The sequence below is a fragment of the Manacus candei genome, unplaced genomic scaffold (genome assembly GCF_025592945.1).
Source record: "Manacus candei isolate 608988 ecotype Guabito, Panama unplaced genomic scaffold, ASM2559294v1 h1tg000046l, whole genome shotgun sequence".
Lineage (NCBI taxonomy): Eukaryota > Metazoa > Chordata > Aves > Passeriformes > Pipridae > Manacus > Manacus candei.
In genome coordinates this window covers 13254247-13276330 of record NW_026138094.1, presented here as the reverse complement: position 1 = coordinate 13276330, position 22084 = coordinate 13254247, and the positions used below count along the sequence as shown (strand labels likewise).

At 44.0% G+C, this 22084-nt stretch overlaps 1 protein-coding gene across 6 annotated transcripts in view; it reads right to left on the bottom strand.

The window, feature by feature from the left end:
* MEF2A (myocyte enhancer factor 2A) overlaps positions 1–21305 on the bottom strand; it is a 78287-nt gene extending 56982 nt beyond the window's left edge. For 5 of the 6 annotated variants that reach the window (XM_051796797.1, XM_051796794.1, XM_051796796.1 and 2 more), the window contains exon 1: positions 21169–21305. The gene's annotated coding sequence lies outside the window, so the exon portion shown is untranslated. The remainder of the gene's footprint in view (positions 1–21168) is intronic. The other variant, XM_051796792.1, reaches the window with a different exon arrangement.
* Between the last annotated feature and the right edge of the window lie 779 nt (positions 21306–22084).

Genomic DNA, 22084 nt, shown 5'->3' with positions numbered 1-22084 from the left:
AAGCATTCTGTCTCCCTGAAAAAAAACCTACATACTTACTTTCCTAAGACAAACACCACTGATACATTAGATATTAAATACATTCCTGAAAGTGGATTCTGCACACCAGAATCAGATGCTAACTACTATTTTACATGACCTCATTTTATTTATTCTAGGTAAATAACCTATGAACATGATCATATGGAGTTACATGAACCAAACTGGCACACAGTTCATACACAGCCCTCAGGAACCTGCTGAGAAGCATTCCTGCACCTGCAAGAAATCCTAACTCCTCTTAGAAACCTTCATTGTTGGGCACTCTGGGCCTTCAGGACATGAAAGCCTTTCCCTGCTGACTGGAGGCCCTGCAGCAGCTGAAGCAATAAATATTGACAGGGAGCTGGCAAACAGCACATCCCTGAGCTCCAGCTCCGATTTCACCTCATCAGCACAGGCACGGCCTGCAAGGGGCAGCAGAACCAGGCCTGTTCATCTCTGATATTGCTGCTTTTGCTTGCACTGGAGGTGTGTTTTCCCCTCAAACACACCTTCGAACACTCCTGCTTTTCTAGACCACCCTGAAAATCTGAATTATCTATTAAACCGCATTGCAACACAGGTGTAAATTAACACAGCTCCACAAATCACGCTGCAAGAGGCTTTCAGCATCCAGTTCCATCCTGCCAGGCTCTTACAGGATGCTCTGCAAGTCTTGCACATGAGGCCACACGTTGCTTAATAAAAACTAAGCAGTCAGAGCAAACACTGCAGCAGCTGGATGCCAAAATATGAGATACTCCTGGCAGCACAGGAGAAATGGAAGCAAGAATTAGTGAACTGGATTTTAATTAAGAAACTCGACTGATGATTTGAATTCTGCTTCTCTCAGTTCTAATCTCCTCTGCTCTGAAGTAGGATCCAGGAGCTGTAAGGAAATGCATTCAGAGGTGTTTAAGGAAAACTGAAAACAAAATATTAAGACTACAAAGTTCTGTCTTCCCACTGGGAGAAACGGAACTTTCCAGAAATTCCCTCTGCATCCAGCTGAACTAGTTGATTTTTTAGCAGACTCCATCCTGCTGCCAAGCCAACAGATTTTTAAACTAAGATTTGAAACAAAGACTTCTTGGTGTAACCGGGAATACTGAGCACTGAGCTGGACCTCGCTGTCAAAACTTCAGCTCATGGTTTCCTCCGGAGCTCGCACATTTTCACCCGGCACAGACACACCTATGATTATGGGCTATGTTTAGATTTGTAAGAATTCCCCAACATCCAGTGTCATCATTTTCTCGGGCACTCAGCTCGCCGGGGGCGGGGTGGGGACACGCTCCGCACTGTAAACACTCCTGCTTTCAAAGGAAGATCGGGATCAAAACAAGCTCACCCGGTACTTCGAGCATGTTACATCAACCCCACACTTGTGGGGATTCTTCCCTAGAGCTTCGGGTGGATTTCCTTCCTCTTTGTCTGCCACTGAATGGCTTCATTCTGATGATAATATCTGATTGACAACCTCAGAATCCTTCAGGGACGGCAGCCGCTCCCCTTTGAATGCAGCACTTGCTTAAACAAACACAAACCCCTTAATATTCCGCATCACAAACAGCACTACACAAAATTTTCGGGCCACCACAACTGCAGAGTTCAGTCAGAGATGCATGAGCCGGGTCTATGCACAGGAACAGCAACATTTAAAGCATCACCGAGCTTTGGTTTAAACACAGCAAACCAAGATTTCTGCTCTCACACCCGAATGCTGCCAGGCCAGTCCGTCTGCCGGGCCCTGGAAAGGCAGATTTACTCCATCCAGTGAATCCTGATTCAAAACCTCATTGCAGTCAACTGGGTGCCCTTGCCTAACTCTTTCAGTAGGTGGAACTGAAGCCAAAATATTCCTGAGCAGGATGGCAATATTCCCTAAAATCTTCCCATATGGAGGTGTGATGCTCTCAAGTCTCACTGTTCTTTTTTGAAGGAGTCGAGTTCCTTCAGTGAAGTGCCCACCCCACACAGCTGGAAGAAGAGCATTAAAGGGAAGAGCAAGTCCCCAAAAGCAGAGGAAAGAGTGTGACAGAGGACAGCAGCAGGAAGAGTTAACAATAAGTTTATCTGTAGGGAGTTTTATCTGTGACATTTTATCCGATTTGATGCCACACAGTGTAGAACAAAGACACAGACCTGGCTTTTTAAATTTAGTAGATTAAAACAGACATTAAAAAGAAACTGGTTCTCATTCACTTTTGAGGATTTCACCTTAAGGGAAGGTCTTTCAAGGATGCACATGGGATTCTTTGGCCTTCTGAAAGGGAAATCAATTAAGCACAAGACTTGGTTCTTGCAACAAAAATTTCCTTAGAAGAGTCATAAGGAAAAGAAAGGTAAATCTTGAAGCTGGAATTAATAAATAGTTGCCAATAGCACTGACAAACCCACTACAAACAGGTTGCAGCTTTTCCTAGAGCTCTGAGTTTCCACTGGTGGTTCTGCAGTGTCTCAGATCCAGCCCTGCTATGGAAAAACAAAATGGGAATTCTAAATGGAACTTGTTGTTTTCCTGTGTTACTAATTCAGGAGCTTGGGCAGGAGGATTATTGATATTTTGAAACACTCGAAACGACCAGCCACAGCTCCCAACACCACTGCCCTGTGCAGGGCCAGGACAAGGCAGCTATGCTGAGGTACAGAGCTCTGAGTACACCACACTGTCATGCCTTATGGAATAAAATTCACTTCTCTTATGTTTAATGTTATTTTAACACTGCCTTACTATGTGTGTCCTTCAAGTACTTCAAAAAAAATTCACTGGGCTGTCCTGCAATTTTTCTGCAAGTGCAGCATCTCCCAAAACTACAGAACTTGATGGGAAGTATCTTCCATGTTTGAAGGAGCTCAGTGGTCCATGACAGTGCATCCAGAAAAATACCATCAAACCCCAAAATCCAACAACCCATTCTCCAGAAGGAAATGCCTACACAGACTTCCCAAGAGGAAGAGGTGGGAAAAGCTCCCAGCTGGAAGATGCACAAGTCCCCATGACAGCTGGGGGAAGGTGGAACCCTCAGTTCCTCTCTTTCAGCCAAGACTCACTGGAACAACCTGTGACCACCCCTGGGAAAGAAGGGAACTGCCAAAGCATCCAGAACCCTCTGGAATCTTCAAGCTTATGGAATGCAGCCTTAGTCTAAGTAAATCCCCCAGCATTGGGCTGTCAGAAGCACCATATTCAGCATTAAAGCTGCATCTGGTGCTCAGGTCCAACCCAGGACGTTTTTCCTCGTCTGGAACCACGGCTGTGCAAGAACCACCATGGAAAATGGGATCCTGCAACTAACAGGAGATGAGCAAGTCATCCCACTCTTGCTCTGCACAAGACATCAAAAAAAACCCCTTACAATGTAAACCAATATCACACTTTCTGTGGAGAAAATATTAAACTTTATTAAGATTTTGCATAAGCGAGATTATATTCCATTAAAGAGATTATCCACTTTTTAATGTTGTCTTGGGAGAAGACTTATGTGTGGCACTTTTCCCTGCTTATCAGCTCCCAAATGGTGTCCCATTAAATCTGCAGAAGGCATGGAGCTGACACTTTAGCTTTTAAGCACAGATGATACCAAGAAATTCTGACAACATAACAGCACTGCCAAAAACTCACATTTGTGGTTTTTCTTAAAGATGAAGTACCTGAGCATCAGATGGCTATTTGCAGATTTCATTTAAACTTTAATCTTTAGTCCTTGTGGCAGCAGAAAACTGAACCAGAACAGCCAAAAAAAAAAAAAATTATGGTGGATTAAAAAATCCAATTCCTTTTGAATCGTGTCTCTCTTACACTGATCTGTGGAGACAGTGCTGCAGCATTCTGAATTTTGAGTCGGTTACATCTCAGTTACAAACTGAGTCTCTTCAAATAGTTTGATAACATTTGATTAGACCAACAGAACTCTGAAAACGTTCAGAGAAACGTTAACTTTGGAGAGTTTCACTGTTTTATTCACTCGTGGTTAGCAGACACATGCATGCTAAATATACTCCACGCTGCCATGGCAGCAGGTCAGTTCTGCACAAGCTGCTTGTATTAAATTTCTCCTATAAGTGACATTAGAGTTCAGCAGAGAGAGGAAGAGGCTTCACATTCCAAACTACCATCTGAAGGGAGAACTATGCCAACACAGTCCTAAGTATGCCTGTGCCACTTTAACCCATTTACTATTTTAACACACACATGCAAGCCTTGCATTTGTGTTCTCTACATTATGAATTTTTCAGATCCAGAACTCCGAAGCGAACGGCTCTGCCGTGGTCTCTTGCTGTGAAAATGGAAGGAAAAGGTCACAGAATTGTGGTCTGTAATATGTGACATGCAAGACTGATGACATTCCAAGCAGTGTTATTAACTGGGGAGGATATTTGACTATATTTGATATCTTGTACTGGTTTATTGAACAGCCTGGCTACAGGGTAACCCCTAGAACACATTTGAAATAAGCATCACTGCCTATTGTTCTAACAATCCCATAGCAGATGTTCTCCATAAAAGACAGTGACACATTAAAAAACCCCACACGTTGTCTCCACATATATTGACATATCTAGAAATACACACACTGGCAGAGGAAAAGCACAAACAAATCTGAGTTGGCAAAATTAATGGAGCACATACTAAAAATATTTTATCTTCCTATGTCACACTACAAGAAAGGGCACACTCCAGAGAATCCCAGCATAATGAGGGAAGGAAGGAAAACTCTCCTAAAAGCTGCCTCTGGACTAACACAGGGGGATGTTTCAGATCATGTGTTTCATGGCTTCAGATTGGTGACCTGGAGAATAAAGATAAAAAGGGAAGAGACTTGATCACAGAGGTCAAGAGAGATGAGAAAATTATCTGTATTCTGGTGGAAGAACACATATTAACCCTTTTCTTTGCCTCAGCATAGAGCAAAGCCCACCTCACACACTTCCCAATAGGGGTGAAATCACAATCAGCTTCAGCACAAGGTTGGAGGTAAGGAAATCACATAAAGCTTGGGTAAATATTTTGGCAGAGAGCCCACATCAAAATCTCAGACTGCTGCTGCTCTGGTGCAACCACATGCACAGGGGTTACATTAAAGTTCTCATACACCTCCTTAAACTGCTGTTGCACCTTTGCTGCATCCCATAAGCTCATCCTGACACTGTTCCTCTTAAACAGCTTCATGAGGTGGTTCATAAACCCCTGGTCCTTCCTTTCCACTGGCTGGGGACACCTGGAAACCAGAGCTACCAACAGGTAACCAAGTTATCCACCACACAGATATGCCACAGGCACATCAAGAGAACAGAGAGAGGCAGAGTACAGATATACTTGGATTTTGAGATGATTCTTTACACTAGATCATTATTCCGGGTCATTCCTTAATTAGTCTGCAGAGCACACCAGCATTTATCAAATAATACACTGACAGAAAGACACAGATTACCACATTTTTTCAAAAGACAATTATTCTAACACTTGTGATTTCAGTCATTCAAAGGTTAAGTACAAACCACAGAAAGTCAACAGTACAGTCCTGATATATTGACCAGGTTTCATTTTGACATCAGAGCTTCTGCATCACGTTGGAGGCACAAAATCATGTCTGCTACAGCAGAGTTTTATTTTTTTGCACCAAGCAGGAGACCCACAGGATGTGCATTCACCCGGTGTCACACAGCAGCCCGTGACTGAGGTGCTCCATCCGGTCAAACATCACATGGCCCAAGTGCTCTCTCAGGCTGCCTGGAGCCCTCCCGGCCAAGCTGGGCCATCTCTGCACTCCCAGGTTCCTGCCAGAGCTCCCTCCCCACCCCCGGCCCGGGGGGAGCCACAAACTGCTGCAAGGAGCCAAGACAAAAACCCCTCCTCAGGAACCATCCTCACCTCTGCAGAGCTGTCACAAACCCCAATTATCACGTCCCAAACCTGGCAGTTGACTCGGTACTGCTGAGATATTTAAGCCATCGTTCTTTATCTGCATCAGGCCTGAAGCCATTTTTTCACTGCATCTTATTTGAAGGGTTTTTTCCATATTGATGATTTAAGAGTTGCAAACCATTCTGACCTACTATTAGCCAAGTCCCAGCACTGAAGAACATCAGAAGTCCCAGCACATTAGAAATAATTAATTAACAATTAGAAGTACTCAATAGTTAACACACACGCACCAGACTCCTTTTTCAAAGAGAACAAACAGAACTAAAACCAAGAGCTACGCTGATTAAAAAAAACACAATAAAGGAATGAAATAACTGAACCAATGAACTTCAATATGAAGACAAAACTAGGAAGGGGAATCCATAAACACAACTTGTCTCTGGAAAACATGTTTTTCACCTTCCTAAAGAACATGTTTCTGACTGCACCGTTCAAAAATGCAGCTTCCAAGTTTTATCAACGCAGTAAAAACTAAGCAAACAGTGTTTGTACTGCAAGCAAATAATATTAAGGGGCTGCAGAGAAAAGTTATAGTCTCACAGATCACACGAATGAGTCTGGAGTAAGCACAATAAATGCTCAAAGAATAAAAAAAAAACCCCACTGACCTTGGTGACGGGCTTGGAATTAAATTATCTGCAAATGTGACGTACTACAGGTTACTCTTATTTCAGAGGCAAACAAAACCCAGCAACAACAGAAATCAAAACCTCCCCAACACGATTATCAATGAAAGCTGAGCTGGCATAATGTAAAGTTATGCAGATGCTCTGACTTGGAGAGCAGAGTAATTGTTTTGTTTCTCCAAAAGTGTTGGTACAAAACAGGTCAGTTTTGGAGCATCTGCTTTTCAAGACTCAATGTGGGAAAAAAAACCCCAAACATAAAAACATGTTCATGCAACAAACCCAGTTGAGTGATCTGGAGCTTTATTTACGAGAACATCAGATGACAAACCAGAAATGGAAGGAAAGATATTAAGATAAGGAAAAAAAGGAGATACTTGCTGAGAGTAGAATTCACGAGACTTTCTCAGGAGAAAACCCACTTGCACTTGAGTAGATAAATCTGACAGAAATCTCACCATCTACCCACTAGGAAGTGAAATGAATGAAAGCTCAAAAAAATAGCAGAGGAAGACAAGAACTGGGTGTGGTAGAAATATTTGTTTACTTGTAACTACCTCAAAAAAATGATAAAGAATAAAACAGCTGGAGTCTGACACCTTCACTCTTGCAGCTCCTCACACCAACAGTGTTTGCAGCACTTCAGCTCAGCCCAGGCACCTGTCAGGCCATTCCTCCTGCACACAGCACTGTCACACTGACAGAGAACAGCAGAGATTGTTCAACCACCCAGGCAGGCAGACAAAGATTAAGGCATTTGCACCAGGGTCAGCGAGGAATAAACTAACTCAAAGGCAAGGCACCAATCTTAAATTTCCTCAACAGCAAAACACTCAAAACAAGGCAAGGTCTGCCAATAAAAATAACATTTGCTGTTGAAGTAATGGATTAGCAGATAAGCCTGAGGCACAAAAGTTCTCCAGGTCACAATTTAATTTACTGGTATCAACTGGAGAACTGAAAACAAATGCAAAAGTGTACCTGCAATAGAAAGTTATTTCTAATTTTTTACCTTCCATACTTGTAACCAGCAAGAGCTGATGGAATTACAAATTACAACAGACAGAAACTGCCACCATCACCATCCCACCATTATCACACCACCCCACCTGTATCTGGGCAGTTCAGAGGCCTGTGTCACATGGACAGACTAAAATGAAATAAAATCATTGCCTCCCCAGCTTTCCTGATTTGTGAAAGGCCACACAAGCCAAAACTTTCCTCTCAGAACAGAGGCATCAATCTAAACCACAGACAAATTTCAGAACAGCCAGTTTTGCTGAAAGCCACAATCATTGTAGTCTAATCACCTCAATTAAACATATAAACAAGATTTCACTTTTTTTAAGGATGACTGATTTGAATTTGCCACATAAATCTACTTTTGAAGGCATTTCATGCAGTGACACTTGCTAAATCAAAAAACGTTCTCACAACACACAAAAAGTGACCAAACCACATCTAATAAAGAAACAAATGGAAAAAGAATAAAAGCTGGTGGGGGCTGGCCTTTGTTTTACTGGAACACATCAAACAGTTTCAGTACTGCTCTGCTAAAGACACAAAGAAGAGCTGAGACAGGAATTCACAGCTCCAAACCACACGAGACCATGTGATGAGGCGAATCCACCTCGAAGTGCAGGTGCTGTGCCATCCACAGCTGGCTGCTGAGGAGTCACAACTGAACACATTAACCCAGTTCCCAAAGCCTTAACGATGACAAATATCACTCTGCAGACGTGCTCTCCATCAAGAAACAGCTCTGCCCCATTTAGGTGCCACAATTAAAGAGCATTTTGTGAAATGATAAAAACTGAAATGCTTTCTGAGTGTGGCTGCCTCACGTGTCCCTGACTGACACAGAGACATTAAACCAGTTTAAAGGTGCCCTGTATACATCTATCTACAGACATTTATCAAAAATGGATTTGTCTTACATTACCACTGATGTAAGAGGGGATCTGAGGAATTCCAGCTGAACAGACTCACACAGTGTCTTCCTCAATTTGGACTAACCCAGAAGACAGTTCTAATTAGTAATATTTTTCCCACCATATGCTGTTTCAAGTCTTTCAAATGACAGTGTTGTTAAGATAAGCCAAGAGGTTGCTGCACAGGAACTATGAAGCCTGTACATAAGGCCTATAAGCTTGCACCAGACCTCAGCACACTGCACACACCTTTTGGATACACAGGTCTTCTGGATTAGGAGATTTCATACAGAAATTGCCTTAGACCAGCACTAGAACTCAAAACACCTTTAAAAAAAAAACCTATATGGGAGTTATCTGCTCTCATCATCCACATAATCCAGCATTTCTAGATCCAGTGCATCTTCCCACGAGCAGGGTATGAACCCAGGGTAGTAAGGCTGACATCAGGAATTCCAGAGCAGCATCTCAACCCACTGGAGCACCCTGGAACTTGAGAGTGGCAGTGAAAGTGCAGATGTAAAGCTACTTTCATCAGATTGAACAGTGAGACTTCAATATTTATTGTAGCTCTAAAAGAGAAATGTACAGATTGCAATGAATGACTGTGAACGTTCTACTGTGAACGTTCTCCAAACAATGACAATCCAATTAGGTATCACTCATTTAGACAGTTACATTAATTATGCTCAAATTGTCTCCTATTGCTAAAATAAAAGTTAAATAATTGAATTTTGTATGGGAATACGGCAGAGGAGAAGGAGACAAAGACTTGGATTAGAAAGTTGATGTAAATGCCAAAAGAGAAAAAGGCTGTTCCCTGCACACTCATTAGAACCCTTCAGCATTTTTTTGCCCAACATGGTTTTACATATTTTTTATTGTGCTTCAAAAGGTTTTGCTAAGACAACTTGTGTATTGACAACAGAGCCAAAGTGCTGTATTATAAAGAAGACAATAGCAAGATCTGACTAATGTGTATTAAAGAAAACACATTCACTGCCATGGGAACCCTGTCAGAATTTACCACTACTGCAAGTCATCCACAGGAAGCCTTTCTGTGCTAAACTTCCTCTCCTAATAATTTCCCCACTAATACTTCTTAGACATAAATATTAATATTAGAGCAGGGAACAAGCACACAGGCAATGTCAGCTTACAGCATTTTCATCTAAATAGGTCTAACAGACACCAGGAGACAGAGTAAGATCCCCACCACTCACGTCATCAACCCAGCCAAGGATTTCACTGGAACACTGACACTGATTCACTGCAAGCTCATTGTAGGCACAGGTAATGAATGTGGGAGAAACCAGGAAAAAAGAAAAGGGGGGAAAAAACCCCAACTCCAGTCACAACACAAAGAACCAAGTGCTGCAAGAAATGTCACAAACCCAGTTGTAAGGTGACTTCATCTCATCTGGTCTGGAAGTTTCACTGGAATAATTTTGTTGTAACAAACTGAACTGTACTAAAATGTAACAGGAAGAGGCAAGTTCCACCTCCCAGTCTCAGTTATAGTGCAACTCTATCTGTATGAGTAAGAGCCCCAGCAATACCAGCAAAATAAAACTAAAGTTAAACATTAAACTACACGTGGGACTTGCCTGGTTACTGCCCAGGGCTCAAGGAATCTTGCAGTGTAGGAAGGACATTCGTGTACAGTTAAAATTCCTTCTCTCACTTCCTGCACCCAGGTAGTCCATAAAATCCACCTGGAAGCAGAACTAAAAATTTCTCCTAGTAATGTTTGAACTGTCTTGCAGAGTCCAAATTAGTTCTTCAATGAAGGTCTGCAAACTCAAACAGTACCTGACAAAACATGTCTTTCAAGGGGTTTTTTTGCAGGGTTTGAGAGATGAAAACACAGGACCTAAAAGCATCAATGTAGAAGTTTAATAAAACCCCAGAATGAGCAAAGCTATCAATCCAAAAACAGAACAAACTTTCCCTAAAAAGCATTTTACATGTTGAAATAAAAGAACTCCATTTTCTCCCTGAAGTCAGTAGCAGCCAGTATCAGGATGCTCAGCATTAGCCACTGAGCTACTATTTCACCAAATAACTAATTGCAAACAAAATGCTGAAATCCATTTTTAATCAACAAAAAGCATGGCAACTTAGCACATAATTTTAAGGTTTTTACGGACTTCAGAAAAAGAAGTGCTCTTCTACAAAAGTTCAAATAAAAAGACATCTTCCAGAAAATACAGAATAAATCACATTCCAAGCAACATCCTGGATGTATTGTATAGGGAGTTCCTTCCCCAGCACTGGGACAAAAGCATTCAGTTCTCTTCTTCATGATTGTAACAACCACCACAAGCTCTTCCAAGAATACACATTTGAAATGCAGAGTTACCCCTCAGAACTGATGTATCTACAACAATCTTGTTCATTAATATATGTCATTGTGTCCTTGTCCAAATCTGTATTTGTCTAAAGAAATGAAAAACGAAAAAGAAGACAAGACAATTTTAGGAAGTATCAAACCCAGACAATCAGTCTCGAGGAAGTACAGACATTAATGGTTGGACTCTTGAAAGGTGTGAGACCAGAAACACTGGTATGTTTGAAACAAGGAGTCTGAGGTAAGATGAGGAGGCTCACACTCCCCCAAGCATAAGGGCTGAATAAAAAAGGAGCCAGACACACTAAAGCTACAAATACAAAAAACCACCTTAGCAAAGGAACTGAATTTTGTATCCTCATTCCACTTGTGTCTTGGCTGAAACAAAGCAGAAGCTGCTTTCTCTTTATTTGGCTGTTGTCAAATTCCTGAAGGAAAACATCTGTAAATCCCAGCACAGCTGAGCTGAAGGATTCATGTTCAAAATCCACTTATAGCTGCAAAAACATTCTCACCTACTCCTTCCTTCCTCCCCAGGGGTCAAACACATCCCTGTGGGCCAATACCTGAAACCCAGGGCTGGGCTGGCTGTCCCCTCACTGTCCCAACAGATCAGACTATTTTAAGATAAGCTAATTATGCCACTGAAGAATCTTATAAGCCACTAAGATTAAGCAGAAGAGACCATGAAGAATTAAAGGCAGCAAAGTGCAGGTAAGACAGAAGCAAGAATTATGATCTCAGCTGTTCCAGATAAGAAGCCTGGAGGATTCCTCATCAGACTGCAACTCTGAATTTTAGCCTGTGCTTACTTTCTCCTGCTTTTAACACTTGTAACAAGCACAAAAGGAACTTCACATGAAAGGCCCTTGTTCCTTCCACCTTCAGAAAATTAGTCATTCAAGCCTCAAAAAAACAACACACCAAAATCTCTGTGGCTTGCTTGTAGGCATTATCTCCATGCAGGCAAGACAGACAGCTCCAGAAACCAACTCAGGTGTCTTAAAAGAAACAGATCTGAAGAAAAATCCTCAATTATGAGTTTGGTGCACAGAATGTTTTCAAGAAGTTTATCAGATCATCTTCTCATTAACATTTCATTAAAGGGCTGCATGATGGAAAAGCGGTAGAAACCTCTTTTGAGAACTAGTCAGTCTGTATCTTCAGGTATATCATGTAAGAAAATAATACATTTTATTACAGAAGAATTCAGCCTTAAAAAAACATATTAAAAAAGAAAGCTCTTCCCCGACCTCCAGACCAAAACTACAAACTATGCCCACTGAGCTTCCATTCTAGACCACAAGAATCTAATCCTTTGTACAAATGCTGCTGGACAGTCAATTCCCTGCAAAAATCTCCAAACCATCACTTAATTTTGCAAACAGCTTCCTGACCAGACACTTTGGGCAGGAGGAAATCCCAAATGCTCTACACAACCATCTTCCCATGCACTTACAAACAGGCATCATCAAGATAAAGACACATTTATTTTGCTGAATGAATGAATCCCAGCCCAATATGACATTTAGATTTAAAAAAAAAAAATTAAAAACAAAGCAATTTAAAAAACTGGGTGTAGAGTTTTAAATCATCCTACCTTTATTTTCATAAAATTAAATAAAAAAATAACAGTTTTCTGATGTAAGATTCGGGCATTATCAACGATGGCACTAAAATCTTGAAGACAGAACTGTCTATCCCCACAGCTTTCTAAACTTCCTTTTCTATTAAAATGAGGTTTATGTGACCACAGTCTATTCTCCCTCATTAAAAGCTTCTGATTAAATTGGCCAGTTTCAACCAGCTGCCACAACAAATGTATCAATTATTTTTGAGATTTTATAAAAGTGCTGCAGAATTTTTGCCCTGGCAATTGCAGAGCCCCCAGGGCAAAGCCATGCCCTGCAGTGACCAGAGAGGCAGCAGGTACCTGCACTCTGCCCACCCACAGCTGGCACAACATTTAAGATACTTCCAGAACTGAAGGGAAATACACTGTATAGATGGGATACTCTGAAAGATCAGGGAATAACAGTAGAGTTGGGGAGAAAAAAGCAAGTGGAAATTCTCTAAGTTCTACTATCTGCAAAACTACTATTATTGTTCAGACTATTTTTAAATTTACTTCCACCATTTCTCCAAGACATATTTTAATATCCTAAACAAAAAGGGCTTTAGTACACAGAATAAAAATTTTCATATACACCCTGTCTTTGTTCTTCCCTCTTCCCCCTACGACGCTTCACTTGCTCCTCAGCAACCGAGCCATGGAGCTGGAATCCTTTTATCTCCTGCAATCGCACTGGTTCTGCTGCCTGGAGCCGGGGTTAACAGGGCAGTCCACAGACCCCTTCACGACTCCCATCTCCCCCGAGACAAAAATCAGACGGTGAAAAGGGGAAAAAATAAAATAAAATGCACCAAAGCCCAGAATCACCCATGAGTAACACCGGGTTGGCCGCAGCCTCGGCTTGCTGGGCAGTGTTTCCTCGGGGCTGCGGCAGGACCCGGGGGTTCCGCTCATCCCAAAGCCCCAGAAACCCCGAGCGCTGCGCGGGCCCGCCGGGATCGGCAGAGGGACCGGCAGAGGGACCGGCAGAGGGACCGGCAGAGGGACCGGCAGAGGGACCGGCAGAGGGACCGGCAGAGGGATCGGCAGAGGGATCGGCAGAGGGACCGGCAGAGGGATCGGCAGAGGGATCGGCAGAGGGACCGGCAGAGGGATCGGCAGAGGGAGCTGCAGGGGCTGCACGGGGGACCTGGGGCTGGAGCGCAACCTCCTCGCACGGGGCGAGCCCTTCCCGCAGCTCTGAACAAGAGCAGCGTTTTACTCGGCTCTCTCAGCACCGGAACGTTTGGATCCCCTCTCCCATCGCCGTTTCCCAAGGGAATGACTCTCATTTCCTGTAGGCTCTGGCGCGGGTTTGACACGAGCACCTTGTGCTCGCACACTGCTTGTAAATCCGGGAGTACCTGACAACAACAGGGCGCAGGACTAATCCCAGGGCATCCTCCAAAGGGAACCATAAAACAAGCACGTCAGCACCGGGCTTAACCTGCCAGGCCAGGAGTCCAACTCCTCGGCAAACACAGATGCGGAACCTACAAATGGAGCAGGAAGGGACCCACGGAACTGGAGACGCTTCCTATCGAGGGCAAAGGATCCGCAGGAAGATTTACAGCAAAGCAGCTTGCGGGATAACGGGGGATATCAGGTTACAGCCATCCTGCCGCCAGTTCAAGGCTCCGGGGTAGATAAGCCCAAGAAAAAAATTCAACCAGGAGTCACCAGGAGCGTCAGAATGCCAGGACACAAACGGGAGCTGAAATTCCCAACTGTCCCATAACCCTGTTTCACCTCCTGGACAAATCATTCGTCTTTTAAGGTACTTTCCTCCTATTTTGCATAAAGCATCTAAACGACTCCAGTATTCAGGAACATTAATCACTTATGTTTTAAAATCCAGAACTGGCAATCATTTGACCACCACATCTTCCTAGCTCCTTGGAGATGCTGCATTAGCAATGATAAACAGAAACACTGACCATGAGCTTTTTCTTTTAAGGAAAAAGAAAATCATTTAACAATTATCTTATGATTGTTGTTTCTGCCCTCCCTTCCACTTTTAGCTCTTATTAAGACCACTACAAAGCCTGGGAGTCTTCTTGACTTTCCCTGTCCTTCTCTGAGAGCAAGTGATAAAGCAAAAGAGGTTTTAAATTTCAGTTAATTCAATTGATAATTTCCCATTTCTTTTTGACAGTTAGCTTTCATATTTGTGACAAAGAAAACAACAAGCACCTACTTAAAACTCAGTATTATTCTGTGATATCCAACAAAGCCATTCCATGCTCTACACACGCCTTGGGAATTGTTAATAACTGCAATTTCTGAAAATACACCCATATTTCATATCCCAAATATTCAGTGAATTCCTACCTGTCTACTGATCTCTCTTCAGCCATCCATGATTTTGTCTCCTTCCCATGAAGGAGGAGTTCTAATTTAATGGACACCATTAATATTTTTCCTGCTGCCACTTATTTCATAGTCGAGCCCAGCAGCTCTCAAATCAAAGACGTTCACACACATTTCTGACAAAAAGTTAAGACCCCACCATTTGGGATGTTATGAACAAAGACAAGGAGAACGAGAGGACAAAACGTAACAAAACCCAACAACACACAAACCACAAAAACCCCAACACTTCAAAAGAAACACGGAAGGATATTAAGGAAGTCCCTCAGAGGAAATCCTCCTTCTCCACTCAAAAGTTTCAAATCCCAAAAGCCAACTATCCAAGTAAATATGTGTATTATTAAACTCAGACTAACAAACACAATTTGACAGCCTGTAGGCTCAAAAATTCCAGCAGAAAGTGCTTTCCCTTTTTGTAGGCATCAGGTAAAATAAGGTATTTCGTGCCCTACCTTTGACTTTCCCCTCTTTTACCCTGAGAGCAAGGGGATTCTGAGCATAAATTTAAGACACCTGAACTATAATTAAGACCTCGTATCATTACACAATAATTTTAACGGCTTCAAGGAAAAATAAAAATTCTGAAAAATTTAGCTTCTACCCTCAGTGCCTGACAGGATAATACAAGCAAAATGATGAGGGACCATCCCATTTTCTCAGATACTCTCAGAAGGCTCATTGCTTTGAACGCTCACACTGGAAAAGGCAACATTTTTTAATTGCCCTATACACCAACTTCAGAGCTGTTCTTGTCAGCTCACAGCCTTTCAAACAGGATGCACTCAGTCATATCAGGAAGAGGCAGTTGCTGTGAAAGAATGATACCAAAAACAAGATGTCCCTAACGCTGATAACCTCACCCAATGTTCCTGAGCTCTACCAGACAAGCTCTTCACAATAAGACAGTCAACTAAATACAATTCAAAACATCTGGAGAAGGATGTGCTTAAAAACGCTGTCACTTCTTTTGGTATCTGAGGGGAAAAAAACTTCAATTCCTTCTCAGCTCTTGACTCAAGTATTGCAGATTTTGGGTGATACAGGGGGTGAAGTCACATCATCCTGACACCTTCCAGTGGTTTCTCTAATGGACACTGCCAAGACAAGGCTGTTCTGCCCTTTGTGACCCCTCACCTTTAGTGTGTCTCTGAGCCTCTGAAGGTTCAACCACTCACTTGCTCTTCTCTTACAACTGTTTGTAACTCTTCCATATCATCAGATACACTGAAATACTCCCCTCTGAATTCTCTCGACTCTCCGTGCCAGTGTGTTCAGGAGAGAAATGTTCCACAGCACAGCTCAGTGACAGATGTGCTTACACAACTACAGAGCTCAAAGTCTAATAATTGAACCCCCTTGACCTTCCCAGCACTGTCAGTGATCACAGAACATGAGGAGATCATGTGGGTTGGCCCAGCACCCAACACCCCCAGCAACCACAGCCTGCAAGTGTCACTGCAGGTAACAGTGACACACCTGCTTTACATATTCTCACAGGTCAGCTTTCAAACAATAAAAATAACATTAGGCCAGCCCATGAAATCCTAAATTACACTGTCAGATGCAATCTGATTTTCAAATGAAACTGAGTTTCAAAAACACTCAAAGGGGTTTGAAGTAAATGGAAAAAAAAAAAAATCCTTCTTCCCCTCTGTTATCATCATAAAATTATCAGGAGCACAAACCCATCCATTCTAACCCCCCTCTGAGGTGATCTCTGGCCACAACACATTTTTCTCCGAGTCAATTAGCTCTTGATTAGGGAAAAAAGTAAAAGATGCTTTGTCATCAATGCCTGGTGCACAGGCACTTAAAGCAGGCACCTTTCCACAACTCTGCTTGGCTGATAATTCCCAACACTTGCTTTTATCTTACTATACTTAAAATAGGAATGCAACCACACTGAGTAACTCCTGGTGAAATCACAATGCATTTTTAAGTCTCCAGGTTGGCCCACAAGGACTTTGGCAGAATTCAAAAGCTCTCCAGGGACAGAGACAAATATAAGTGGGAGACCTACCTAATTAAGCATCACTAACATTTTGAATATAAAGTAGTTAATTCCCTGAAAAATAATTCAATTAATCACACTCTTATTAAGAAGGATGTATTTTCTTCTCATCATAGAGGCAGGTCTGTGCTGCTACAACACTCAGGGAACAAAAAGCAGTGTTCTCCATGGAAAAGGCTCCATATGCCCCTGCATCAAAATTTTAAGAAAAGACTGCTCATAAAATTTAGCCTGATTCTAATAAAATTCCTGTCTAATTCTTCACTGCAGCCTCAGATTAAAGATAAAAGGAAAAAGATAGATAGATATACATACACACCATATATATAATTTAAAATATTCCAACTCAGTGACTGTCCTGGAGGGGCAGGAGTGAAATCTCAGGAACAGAGTTGTCTTGCAAGATATTAATTCCTCTTTAGTGTCAAATGGAAATGAGAGTATAGAGTACAGGGGTTTATGTCCCTAAAGGAAAAGTTATACATTAAATATAAAGAAATCTAGAAAAACTCTTGCAGAACCATCAAACAGAAGTCAAAAAAATGCACTGATAAAAAAAAAATTAGTCCCTTAATATGTAAGAAAAATCCCTTCCTTTCCACTCCCTCAGCAGTAACTTGAAAGATCAAGTGTTAAAATAAGAATGCACCATATGAGGGGGGTGGTCAGAGGTAGAAAGATAGATCAGATACTTATTTTCATATAAAAAAAGCCAAATACATTATTGCAGGCTACAAACTCGTTCTTTATTAGCTGGTGCCCTACCACAGAACACTTGCTGGGGGGGAGGGTAACTGTCATGTTACACAGCTCAAGGCTGGGTTTAACTCTTAGTAAAGTTACTATTTTGTCTTATTAGGATTTTGTTTTGTTAACTGGACACTGTATCATGACCTAAAATGTATTTTGATCAGCTGTTAAAAAAAAACTCCTGAGGTTTTTTACTGGAAGGTCAACAAAACTGACCTGGGGGGGGAAAGCAAAGGAAGGTCTTCCTGTCATGCTACAAACTTCCTAAGACACCCAAAATACCTCCCAAACATCCAGGGGAAGAGCCAGAGCTGTGTTTAGTTATTTCAGACCTGACTGCCCCTTCCAATCTTTACTCATTTCACTGACAGGAGAAAGAGCTAAACTGACCCCACATTTGCACCACCTCAGTGACACAGGGACAAGTCCATTCAGGTAATTATGGCATTGGGGCACAGCCAAGCACACAGGAAAAAGGGAATGGTGCATTTATTTTCCCTGGTTACTCCACCTGAGCTGAAGGAATCAAATCTGAACTCAAGACAACGGGCACCAAATTCACCCCTATTGCCACACACAGAGATTTTGATTTTGTTCTATTCCATCAACTGAAGAACACATTATTAGCCATGTGAAATAATGCCTTCCCAACACAAGAAACGTGAAAATCGAGGTGATTTGTGCATTAAGAAGTTCCTCAGCACATACTCTGCCACATGATGTTCCAATTAATTCCAAGTAAGATCTGCTTCAATGAGAAGGAAAAGCAGCTCCTGGTGCTTTGCACACATTCCCAGGCTGCTGCCATGGCTGAATAGGCCCAAAGCCCGAGTTTTACACAGAGTATTTAATCCTGCAGCCTTTAAAAACAAAAATTAGGAATTTGGTGAGGTGAATAAAATGTGCTAATGTTAATTTTTAGAAAAAAAAAGTTTTTAATTTAAATAAAAACCACAGAGCTCTCTTCTCAAGCAAGGCACAAGGCACAAGTTATTATTAATTTGAAATATTCCTTATTTCAGAAGAAAACTTGAGTTCCCCAACTAATACAGATCTGCATGTTGCACAGTGTTATACCACACTGCTTTCCTGCTGTTGGAGAACTAATCAGCTGTGTTTTGTTCCAGCCCAGGCAGCACAGCCCTGCTCACAGCAGTGGTGCCTCCAGGCTCCCCGGAGCAGCACCAGGGCCCGGCACACGCGGAATGACATCAACAAGTTCTCTGAGAAACTTGGCCAACGCTCTAAAATAAACCCAGAAAATCCTTGCTGCCCACATTAACCAGTTTAAGGTAAACCACACACACTAAAGCTCAGAGAAGGCTTCTAAGTAAGATGAGTCTTCTGCCATAATAACCTGGTTTATCCTCCAGAATTATTTCAGGTTTCAATTGGCCACGTCCTTCTCATCGTTCTGGTCCAACGTGACTCAATTCTAAAGATGAATTTATCTAAAATTCAACATTCACTTATTTCTCCAGCTGTGGTTTCAAAGAGAAAGAAACTCATAATACAGGACTTTAAATCCATAATCTGTTCTATGCAAAGCATTCCATGGGCCCTGTCACTCACAGAGGGGAGCAGTGACCACATGGGTTTGAAGACACACTTGAAAATGGAGCAGAACAAGCTAAAGGCTCATTTATTCCCACTATAACCTGTAAATGCCTGCTCACAAATAAATCACAGGAATGCTGGAACATTAAAACTGGTTTAGATGAGCTGCACAGGCACAGAGAGGGCTCCATGTGCACCAGAGCTGTGCTGTCCCTGCCACTGAAGGGTTCTCCTCCTCTCCCGAGGATCCTCCTCTGCTGCTGGACCACGACAGCTACAGATTTAGAGAAGAATTGTGGAGGAGAAAAATAACTGCCCAGGGCACTGGGTTCTTTTCCCTCCAAAATTCCAGACTGAATGCCCTCAATCCAGAAGGGCTCCTCTCCAGCTGCCCAGCTCCATTATAATCCCTTAACATCAAGACAGTTTGTTCCATTCCCTCGTTTATGTTTTGCTGGTTTAACGAGTACAGAATTTTAAAATATCATTTAATAATTATACCCTTTAGTGAACAAAAGTGCCAACATTACATCCTTTATTACAATTCCTCTCAATTATGTAACTAAAAGACATGTCATTTTGCACATATTCTAACACCTCAATTAAAAAAAAAATAGTTTAAAAGAGGAACCTCACACTTCTCCCCCAAATGCAAATCAGTTGTTAGACAGGAGGAAAAAACCCCAAATATTACATTCTTACGTGTAAAAGGTAGAGACAAACATTTTAAATAATTTTAAAGACAGAACAGATGATAGGAATGTTGCTCTGACACCTTTTGCACAGGTTGTTCAAATACTAGATAGCAGTAAGAGGACAGCAGAAATACCTAACTAAATACAGACAAGTAATTCCTAAAAATGGGGAAAAAAATCTTGCATAAGGAACAACTATGTATAGACAGTTAACATAATTAAGCTTAAAAGCTTATAGCCTTCCTTATGCTACATAAAAATTTCCCAGACTGTGAAAAAGGTTTAAAACACATACCATCTACATCACCAATTCCACACCAAACCACTTTTTTTCCTTACTACTGTTTACAAATTATTCCTTTTTGTCACTCCTCTGTATTTCCTAGGAGCCCTTTTCCTTCAGTGGTCAGGATAAATTTACTGTTTGTATGATTACGGCACAAAGTGTTTGACACCAAGCAGTAAAAAAATTTAAGAAGAGCCTTTCTGGGTTATCTTTTTTCCGCTATAGAACTCCAGTTTCTCAACTCTGGAATTAATCACCTGTCAAACAAGGCGCTACGGTCAGTTTTCCTAAGCAATTCCACTCAGCATCTCAATAGCAGGTAAAAATCTACTGCAAAATAGAGCTCCGTAAACTTGACGAAATTACTGTGTTTCCAGCCAGAATCGGAACGGCCCCTTTCCCTCACGACTTCAGCCGCTGGACACAAACACCTCCAGCCCTGTCCCCCCGCACACAACACCCGCGCTCGGTTCGCGCACACCGGGAGCGGTTCCCTCTCCCTCCTCCCATTCCCAGCGCACCTTCCTGCGGCGCCCAACTCCCGAGCCATTCCCGGCTGCCCCTGCCCGACCCCCGGCCGCTCCCGCCGCCGCATTCCAGGGACGGGCTGCCGGGGAGGCTTTTGCTGCGGGTTCGCCGTTCGCCTTCCCCCCGCACAAAGCGTCCCTTCCCCGCGCCCCCGGGCCGCCACCCCGCCCTCCCCTCACGGCCCCCGGGCAGCGCTGCCGGCCCGGCCCGGCCATGTCCATCCCCTCCCTAAGGAAGTTCTGGGGAGGCCGCGGGAACTCGCCCACCTCGAAGCCCCCGGGGCGCCCCCGCCGGCGCTCCCTCAGCGCGGGATGGGGGCGGCGGGGGGACCCTCCCTGCTTTGCTTCCCTTCCCTTCGCTTTGCTTCCCCCCCACCCTCAGCCGCCCCTCGGCCGCTGCCCCGACCCAGCGCGGCCCCCGGGTGAGGGGACACGCCCCGCTGTGCCCCCGGGGCCGGGGCACGGGGCAGGAGGGGCGCAGGGCCCCGGGACCCCCCGCTCACCGCGCTGCCCGCCCGCTCCGCTCCCGCCGCGGCTCCTCCGGAGACACTGACACCGGCGCACGGATACCCACAGCGCTATTTTTGGGAAACAAGGCCCGGCCGCGGCCGGAACTACTTCCTCTGTCACTGTCACACACTCGCTCCCTCAATATCCCTCCGCGCGCTTCTCCGCGCGGGGCCGCAGGCGCTCGGCGGGGCCGGGCAGGGGCGGGCCGGGGCGGGAGCGCCGGGAATGGCGGGGAGGGGCGCGGTGGCCCCGCGGCAGGGCAGGCACGGCCGCGCTCAGCGCAGGCGGCACCGCGGGATTATTTGGCGGGGCCGGGGAGCGGCCGGGCCTACATTCCTGCTCCCGGCCGGCCCCTGAGTGACAGCGCGCACAGCCAATGACAGCGCGCACACGGGACAGCCCGCCAACCACGGAGCAGTTGGTGGGCGGGGCGCAGCGAAACGTGGAGGATTTGAGTGACAGCGGAGCACCCAATCAGAAAGGCGGCGAGGAAAGCGGAGGCCAATCAAAGCAGAGAGGGGGCGGGCTCGCCGCGAAGGCAGCGCCCCGCCTCCCCGAGCTGGGCGGCCGCGCGTGCGCAGAGCGCTGCGCCGGGTGCGCCGGCGGTGACGCAGCGGGCCGGGCCCGCCCCGAGCGGCGCGTGCGCAACGCGAGGCCTGGGGGGCCAAAGCGGGGCTGGGGGGTAATTAAAACAACGCTCATTAAGTGGTCCCGCTTTGGGTCAACTAAAATAACCCCCATTAAGTGCTCCCGCATCGTCCTGCAAGCCCCGGTCCTCAGGCTTTAGCGGGAAACTACAGCAGTTCCCCCGGTGAACAGCCCAGCTGCCCCTGGCACCCTCAGAAACCACCACCTCCCATATGTATACATATGTACATATATATATATACGCACTATACAGTATCTGTA